Genomic DNA, 10,227 nt, shown 5'->3' on the forward strand with positions numbered 1-10,227 from the left:
TGTTTTCTCAATATCATTAAATACGAGATATGGCAAAATAATTGAATAGTTGCAAATTCCCACTTGTTCTTAGCCCCAAATCACACCATTTAGGTTTGGAAAATGGTTGTTTGTTTCATAAATACAGTAGTAAAACCATCTGTAACCTCTCTGGGTTTCAGAGTTTTAAAAAAAAAGAAAAAAAAAGAAAAAAAAAAGAAAAAAAAAAGAAAAAAATCACAACCCAAAACCTGTGAATACTAATGGATCATAATGTGGTCTACAATTTGCAAAATTATTTAAAATGCATTAAAAAGGAAAATTCTTTGGCCTTCTGACATATCTACAAATGCAATTCTCCATAATGGGTTAGTAAAAACAAAACAAAAGACAAGAAGCAGGACAGTAGATACAGAAAAAGAATGTTCATACAGTAGTTTTGTGGTACATTTACCTGTATTTCAGAAGACTTTACGCTAAAATTAGTAGGTGCTATGAGCAGTAAGTGAGAGAAAGAATAAAGCAAAGTACAAGTTCAAATTAAAACAGGCAGAGCACGTACCGCTAATGTACATTCATTTCATTCCTTAACATTCCATGCAACTTTCTCATTTTGCCTTTTTAGGTTTTATACTTTGCTGGAAGCTTTTTTTTTTTTTCTTTTGAAATCTCTTATACGTTTTGATCTCCACTGCAATATAGGCAATAGCTTGCCTCCAATGCCACTAAACATGGAAGCTGCTTCCATGTATCAAAGCACAAAGATGGAACAGTTTATAAATGTGAAGAATGAGGAACTGCAGTCATGAAAAGCTTGACAATAGCTGACTTTGCAGTTTTGTCCCTAATATTATTGTAGATGCTTTCATTAATTTTTCAAATGTAATTCAGGTTTAAATGATTACCAGATATAACCCTTAATTTTCCACACTTTTAGAGTTTTATACTCTCAGAGGATTATCACAGAACTGTGAAACACTCTATACAGAATTCTGCACTGAACACAAGGAAAAAACGAGCACCTGAAACACACACTTTCTGCATTTAACTAGTTACTACATAGGAGCCCCTATAGTTTTAGGGCATGAAATGCCAGACAGTGAGCAATAATTTCTTTCTTTCTGACAGGTAATTAAATTGACTGGTTTTGTACAACTTCCTTCTTGGGCCTGGAACATCTTACCCTGAAGTCAAAGTGTGGTAGACATTATCTGCATTTCAGATTGTTCCACTAATTCATTTGTCAGTAAGTCAAGCAGACCCCTTCTGCTTGTGTCTGTAGTTGTGCCAGAAAAAATTGATTTATTTGCTGTTTTGTTTCATGGAAAGATTATAATCTCCTTCCAAAAAATCAGAATATTAGGTTTCCAAAGTAGAGATGCTGCTCCGAATTTTTCACCCCATGGCTAATGGAACCCTTTACCACACATGAAAATACATACATGCAAATTTTCTCTCCAAAATGGATTACAAAAATAATCCATGAAACTGCCTGTTTTATTTTCTATTGACCATCCTCAAATATTTGTTTAAAGGAAGTTGTAGAAAAATATCCCATACATTTTAAAAAGTAGTCTTGAAATGCAACCAGCCCTGTCCTGAGAGTCAGTAGTGGGGGAAGCATATGAGAATAGAGTTACAGTTTAGTGCTTCAGAAGAAATACACATATGGTATCAGAGATACTGCTTTCATACGGTTTTTTCATACGGTCCTCAGCCTCAGAGTATGCTGGAAGAGCCAACTAGAGCAGCATACTATGCTTCCCTCATTTTACTCCACCATTCCCTACGATCACCCATTTTTCCCATTCTGTTATGTTAGGCATACCCTCGTGTATTTTCAGTAAGAACATTAACACCATAATTTTCCAGAGTGTCTAGCACATGGCACCTATCTTACGGAATATAACCTGGTAACAACAGTCTAGACAAGATCTAATTGTTCACAACAGTTCCCTCTAATCTACTCTGCACCTTGCCAATTGCACAATGAATGTTCTCGTGTCTGAGGTAGCCTAATAAAAATGTTTCTCTAAAGAAAAGCTCAATGAATAGGACTTCGAGTACTGAAACGTGTTTTTATAGGCACAATAAAATGATGCCTACAGAAGACAGTTATCGACATTATTGTAGCTGAATAGATAAACCCTTTTATTTGCAGCTGCAACATTAGCTAAACTAGACCAGATTAAATACAAAATGAGACCCTACATATCCAATACAAACCAGTTTCATTCTTATATGGATACCGTTCCTACTATCATCTCCCTTTTTCTTACTTCCCAGTTACTTCCAAGCCAGAGTCAGTAAATATAACTTTGTTGACCGGAAGATAAAATACTTGATTCATGCACGTCAGGTCAGTAACTTAGTAGCTGAGAACAAAGGAAGAAAGCTGTCAGCAGTTTTGTCAGTGCCTTGCATTAAGCGTGACAGCAGTCAAATTTGCTCAGTGAGGCTCAGCCTGCAGAGACTGGCATCATTGTGCAGAGTGTCACAGGATGTAAAGAACAAGCACCTCAGCACTTCACTGACCATGGTTTTCAATATTAGCTGCAGGTTTTGAATGGCTAGGATGCCAATGGAGGAAACTTCCATCTCTGAAGCATTCAAGATTAGGATGACCTGTATTCACAGACAGTTGGCAGAGTTGAGTCTGTTTCATGTATTTACAGATAACAAAAGTAGCAACCATATAGTTAGAACAGATGGTTTGGCCGAAGTTGGTGGTGTATGGATTAAAGCTCTATGTAATAAGTTCTCTTAATGACCATCACAATTTTAATCTCCTCAACTTAAAACAAAGTCCTCATGGAAGTGCTCTCAAGACTATCAGGAAAATAAAATGTGGCTTTTGTGTGTTTGTATGAGGCATCCAACGATGTATAGAAACAAAATCTCAGGAAAAAATACACACGCCTTCTGTTTTCAAAAAAGAAAATCACTAGTAACCACTTCTACTCTGGTTCTTGGGGTTTTGTTTGTTTGCTTGCTTTTTTTAATCAACAATTTCCTAATATTTTCTTGTTCATAAATAAAATCAGAACTTTGTAAATAGAGACTATTCTGCTGTTTTGGGGTCTTGACAATCTTGTGGTTTGAATGTTTTTCTTTAGTAAAGCCTGAAACAGTGAGCAAAAGCAGAAATTCTGATCATTCCAGTTCAATTTTAATATAAAATATTTATCTTTCTATATAGTGTTTTCTTAAGTTTTATTTATGTTGAACTTTTTCTTTATTTTTCACATTTGGTTGACATCCCAGAAGCCAATAGGAGTTAAATAATCAAGTCCCAGCAATAATGCAGCTAATTTGCACTATTTTTAAATGGCTAAATTTTTTGTCAAATTTTGTTCTTAACTTATTTGGCAATCTTTGCCAAATATGCTCAAGTCTCCTTCATCCATACACCTAATTCTTTCTATCTTGCATGCATTCTTTAATTTGTAATTCAGACTCAGCGATATTGACCACTTTCTTTACATAAGGACAACTGGAAAATTTTGAGAAAATTATTTAAAGAGAAAGTCAGGAAAGGAAATTATTAAAGCTAGATCTGAGATCACCTGTATCATCATTGAAATACAACCAACAATCTAAAAATTAACTTTCTTTCAATATTAGTTTAATATCCAGAAAAGCCAAAGAACTTCAGACACTTTGCAAACCCACATTTGTAACATGTTAAATAGTTTCTAAGCCTACTGGTCTGGACTGAAACTGGAAGCTCTCTGAATTAATTTCCAACATTAACTAGCAAAAAGATACATCAGCAATACTCATTATACCTGTTCTGATTCATAATGTAATATTACCAAAGACAGTTATTTTATGTAATATTACCAGACAGTTGCTGGTGGAAAAAAAAAGGCTTGATCTCTATGGAACAGCTGTCATCTTTACAAGTAACTGTACTTTTCTTCGGCATGCTATTTCCTTATATCCTACCTTGGAGGTAAGTACAATAACAGACATAGGAAAAAGCTACCCATTAAAAGAGCTAAAATAAGATTCAAGACTTTGGACTCCCAAATAACATCTGTGGCATCCTAGGACAGATTTAGAGCTGTGCTATGTGAAAGGGTCTAGTTGAAACAGCAGATAAGAGGAAGGAAAGGGTGGGGAAGGAAAATTGCCTGTCTTTGGAGCCACAGTTCTCCCAAGGCAGCCAAACTTATGCCACCATTTCCTCAGCATCCTTATACACACCATCCCTTTACAAAAATTACACACCATAGGCAAAATCTGACTGACTTACTTGTTTTATGCAAATAGATACCTGTCATTAGGGTTAACTGCTGCATTACTGTGCATTTCAAAACCCACAAGGACTCTCTTTAGAGGAGGGTTACATTCACCACCTAAGCCAGACCTGAAGACTAGGCATCACCTTTGCCTAATTAATAATGATTAACTTACGATATCTGCTCAGATATCTGTTAAAGCACTGTTACACACTCTCACTAGCTGCAAGACACAGCATGGCTCTTACTTGAGACTTTGGTTTCAGCCTTATCAGACAAGCTTATATCCATGGTTGCCAGCTGTCAATATGGTATGATCCAAAAGCATGCATGTACCCTTGCTTTGTGCTTTGGTCACTGGATGCATATCTATGGCCAGTGCCTGCTTGCTCCAAACATTCATCACTTCCAAGATTCTTCCCACCTACCAACAAACACTGGCCTAGCCAGCCATGCCTCAAAGCATACCATGTGTATTTTTCACAACCATTATGAAAACTGAAATATGAAACAGCACCAAAGCAGGTTTTACTGGAAAATAAAAAATTCCATAGGAGTCCAACAGTTTGAGGGTGAATGCTCAAGACTGCTTTAAGGTCTACTCCTTTTTGCAATGACTAGAATTTATATATGCTTGCTGTGGCCCACGTAAATCCTGGAATTCCTTGATCCTTATTTCCAGCCCTTTTCCACGATGCCTCTATCCGCTGTTTGAAACACTGACTAAAGAGAGGGGATCTATTTTACATACGAGCAGTGCAATGCAGATTGCACCAGAATTACAGTCAGAAAAGCCATGTAAGTAGTCATTAAGTTTGGGAAGAATGACAAATGTCAATCTAGTTACAGATTAATATCTGCATACCCTCAGCAGCCCTATCAACGCTGTCCCAGAGATGTCTCAAAGAACAGAATATCGTGGTCTTTATATGAAGACACAGGGATATTCCCACCTATACTACGCAGCAGAATCTTACCACCTCTGCTTCACTCGATCTGTAAAGCACCGAGAGGCTCTGGAATTTGTAGAGACTTCAGGCACAAGATGCGTCTTTTAAGACTGGACACCATAGAGGCCATGCTTTTTTTTTTTTTGGTAGAAAAACTGTACTGTTTTATTCACACTACAATTAGCACTGTCTAGTACAAAACCAATTCACATGCATTAACACAGTAAAACTGAACATTGACACATCACATTAACGTATCAAAGGCAGGAACGTCAAGTGCTGTAGTATACATTTTGACCTCTGATTAATTCTCACAGCAGTTATTCAGAAATACTAATAGCTTTGCCATCTGCATTGTGCACTTCAAAGTTACAAAAAATTGCAAATAACTTTTAAACATTTACATTGTAGTTTACGTGAGGCAAAAATTAACTAACAGTGATTCGTGAACCCTTGTTAAAGGTTGGGGTTGTTTTAGTTTTTATCCTTTTTTTAAGTTAAGGACAAAGTTCACGAGAGAGAAGTAATGTTAAGCAAGAAACTAGTTCAAAAGGATGTACACAGCTATATGACTGATTATTGTCTTTTTTTTTTCCAGCTTCAGCCTACTAAATTTACTACCCCAATACTTAAAGATAGCAAAAAGCTTATAATTGTTGTAGAATAAAACTTATATATTATTTCTAGATAAATTACCATGTATGCAGAACTACTGTAGGAATTGTTCTTCACCTTTACTTCATCTTCCAACAGTGTTTTTCAGTGCTACAACTTTTGATCTGTTTTCTAAATTTGAAACCCCATGGACTTGTTTTCCCATTTAGAAAGTATCCGTATAAAAAACATTCACCATCTAATACTCACATTTGAAGGAGATTTGGATGAAAGTCTTATATCAAGTGCTGTGCATCAGTTTGTAGGAGAAAGGATGTAATTGAGAAGAAAGAACTATGAGAGTACCGAAGGAAGAACAAGATTTGATTAAGAGTATTTGTTTCAGAATAAACAATATGCATAAAAAGATATAACAGTACAAAGTGCCTGCAATATAGATTATTACAATCTCATTCTTCAGATTAGGGATATACTTTGTTCCAGATAATTTCAACAGTTTAATAAAGTGTTTAATAATATAAACTTTTCACTCCTCTTAAGAGCAGCACAAAATGCTAACTTTGAGAGCAGTCAATGAAACTGTATATAATCAAAAAGGTCATTGTCCTTCCTTTTTACTTTTCATAGTTCCCATAATGTATTTGGAATGGAACATATTTACTGTGATTTATGACAGGGAGATCTTCTCTTATCTCTATCCTTCTCCCTCTGTCTCAAATCAGGTCACCAATTACCCTGTAATGTCCAAAAGAATTCCTGAGATACATTTGCTCTCATTTAAGAGAAGCATGTTTGTATTCTATGCAAAATATTCAAAGAAGCCATTTCTCCTTTTATTCAAAGGAATATTAAGACCTATTTGTTTTAACCCTGACCTCACCATTAAATGCTATGATCCCAACTCTTAGCCCCTAGGCAATTAAAAAAAAAAAAAAAAAATCGTTTGAGTACATCCAGCCAACAATTTCCACGTTAAAAAAAAGTCTAAGTTGGAGCCATGTGGTCTCAATCAGGCAGTAAAAAACTCTCTGTATTTTCTTAAATGCACAACTGCAGTATGCCCATAACCTCTCTTTTAAATCATCTTAACCAGATCTGAATCACTCTCACCACAAATGATTCAGTGGCCCTGGAATGTGCTGGGGTAGACAGAGTTGCTCTGCAATGAACATTGGGACATTTCCCACTTCCCTAGTGTTAAGAGAATAGTCTGCAGCAAAAAAAGTGTTCTTTAAAAGGTTAAAGCCAAGACAAAAAGTGACATCACAGTTCAATCATTCAAGGAAAAAAGGAGAAAAAATGCAACTACTGCCTAATAAATCAGTGCTGTGTGCCACAAACCACAGTGAGCCAACACAGCCAAAGAACAGCTTTTCTTGCTGAAGCAGACAGAGATACCACAAGCAGCTGGCAGATGCATGTGTAATTGTATTCACAGAGAGCCATTGAATCCATTAAGCCAGCCAGACTCGGAGAAGTTGATTAATTAAAAAAGCAGAATAACCATGATTTCAGTAACAATCTGTGCATTCCCTTACACTGCACTACGGTATTTCTTACCATGCGCTATCACAATTTTTTGCACAGATGTGTATGTACATGGCACTTTGTTAAAAGCTTATAGGCAGATCACCTAGGATCAAAAAACCTCTTCGAGGCACCTGCATTACCTGGACGTATGCTGCTAGCCCTCTCCACTGCTCCATTCTAGCAACTAGGAACAAAAAACACAAAGCACCTTAGCTTTCTCAGCACATCTCAGGAAGAGTTCCAAAATATTACTTACATCTCAAGTTATAATAAAGGAAGGGGAATGTAATTCCTTGGGGGCTCCTAAAAGTCAAGTTTAAGCAGCAAATGAGCAAACTTTGCTTAAATAACTGTAAGATTCTTAAATGACACTTCCTCTTTAAAAGTCTGTCTGCAGCCTGAAAGATTTCTTTCAGTCTTAATCACCTCAAAAAACAATTTAAACATGTGGCCAAAGTGATGTGAATTTAAAACTGGAATAGGCCAGAGCCAAGATGTTTGGATCCAGTTATTAACCTTCTCATACTTCATGGATGTTGGAATCCAGGGGTTTTGGTACAGGCCCGTCTCTGAACTCAACACTCAATGCCAAACCTCACAGTTAGTAGAAAATATGCTTTAACATATCAAAGCGGGAAAAACAGCATAAAGATGTCAGATTTTTCCACCACATCAATGAGAAAAAAAGTCATTATAGCACCCATCTAAATTGTGAAACTGAAAGCAGCTGCTGAGGCAACCTGACATGGTGCCATCGGCAGGGGGGAGCCCAACTCAGGAAAACACTATTCCATTTTTAGCTCTGAAAAAGAATCTTTGCTAGTTCTAGTGTGCGATTCCAGTTCAGTGAATAACTTGCCATAAATAGAGCTAGTAACTGCTATAGAAAGAAGTGCCTTAGTACATGGCAAACAAAATGTGTACTAAACATCCCCACCATCCTAACATATTGCATACTATCCTGCTGAGCACTGTTTTGCAGTCATTCCATAGTAACAGAATTTAGCAGATCGTTTTTACCGATTACTACACCAAGCAGAGTATTCTTCCAAATGAAGGGTGAAGGTCAGAATGGGAGAGCTTTGGTTACGAGTTTCTAAATTAGAAAAAACAAACTTACGGACCTCAAACAGTTAACTGACTGTGCCTGCTATACTTTGCACAATCACCCATTTGCTCATTCAGCATATTTTTCATGTGACTAGATTCACCTTCACAAATCCCTGATAACCACTAGTTAATAAGGGGGTAAAGGGAAGGGACTGCTCACCTTGTCAATACAAGATATTGGAATAACTACTTGAAGTAGCTGATGGAGCCAGACTTAAGGAAAGCTTTCCTCTTTTCAGGTCTATTGTCCCAGTAATGTTTTTTTGTTTGGTGGGTTTTTTTAAAAGCACATAAGTACATTCAATCACCAGGTCTTTCCCCCTTTGTCAAATTTATTACACAGTTGAACTTTTAGATTTCAAGAGTTTCTTATTTATCACTTTATTAAGATAACCCACGTAGCAAGACATAATAGCACGCTGATAGCAGGGCTTATCAGTAGCTTTAAAACAAATGGGTCCCTACAGTGAATTTCCTTTGACAGCTAGATGGCATTTCTGAAAGCAAGGCATTTGGATTAACCTGCTGTTGTGCTGATCTTTATAAAACTTTTCCTAAAGAAAGACAGGCAGATGAAAAAAAAGGTCCTTGTAACAAAGCAATTCATTCTGCTAGTAAACTTAAAAGGCAGCAGTGTTAATGCTTTTATAAAGCAAGAACAGCTAAATCATTCTGCTTATTGGAAGAAAACCAAGTTTCTTTTTGCAATTCCTGTTGTCTCTCAGAGTCACTTATCCAAGCATACACTCTTTTCCACTGTACATTAGCTTTCACTTGCATGCCCTAGAACAGTAGACCCTCAAAGCTTTTTGTTTTTAAAAACAGATTCACTTGGCTCCTAATGCTAGGGAGGGGAGGCGGGGGGTGTGTGCGCTCTGAATGAATGCCAATCATTTAAAACAAGTTTATTTTGCGTTCCTATAACCTAAACAGTCTTAGGAAGCACCTCATCCCTTTTCATTCTCCTATCCTCCTGAACTTTAGTTCTATTTGTGTCCTCTGTGATGGAAGATCTTTACTTCCTAGGTTCAGCTCTTGCACTTAAAACAAATGGGTTAATTTGCTAGTTAAAGTTATTCTATACTACACACGTTTCAAAACAAAACAGATTTGCAGAAAACCCAATAATAAAGCCATTTGGAAAGCTTTCCGGAATTGTACAGGTACTTAGGAATTTTGCTAAAATATGTACATTCTTACAGTGCTTTTTGGAAAGGGAGAAAGGAGCATTTTACTGCTAGGCACTGTTCCGAGACCACTATAACTGAGCACACACAGTATGATTCACTCACGTACTTTTTTCCCCTCCTCTATTGTAGTAAAACAGCTACAGAACCTTATTGTTTCTTGCATCTTTATACACATTTAATGCTGGCACTTACCGTTTCGGAACAGACGGACCCCCACCCCCCACAAAGAAGGTGATAGCTGATGGTCTCTGGATTCTTTATTTCTTGACTATCCCCGGCTCTTAGCTTTGCTGCTCTAAATTCAGCCTAGTTCGCAGAAGAGCACAGAAAAAATTAACAGACAGCTGAGTTGCCAAATTCCAACCACTCACGATCAGCAATGAAGACGTTCTCCCTAGTTCTCACTGATTCCAAAGAACAAAGCCTGCTGGCAATGAGGAAGCGGAGTTTAAGTCCTCTGGCTTCAGTCCAACTGTTGCTCTTGCTTTTGCTTCAGAGTACGTGAGAGTGTTTGTATGAGCTTGTAATGCATGTAAGAGATGGGGGCTGGGGAAAAAAGAGGGTGTGTGTAAGGGGAGGAATGCTAGTCATATCCAAAAATAACATGAA

Source organism: Fulmarus glacialis, unplaced genomic scaffold (genome assembly GCF_000690835.1).
Source record: "Fulmarus glacialis isolate BGI_N327 unplaced genomic scaffold, ASM69083v1 scaffold13377, whole genome shotgun sequence".
Taxonomy (NCBI): domain Eukaryota; kingdom Metazoa; phylum Chordata; class Aves; order Procellariiformes; family Procellariidae; genus Fulmarus; species Fulmarus glacialis.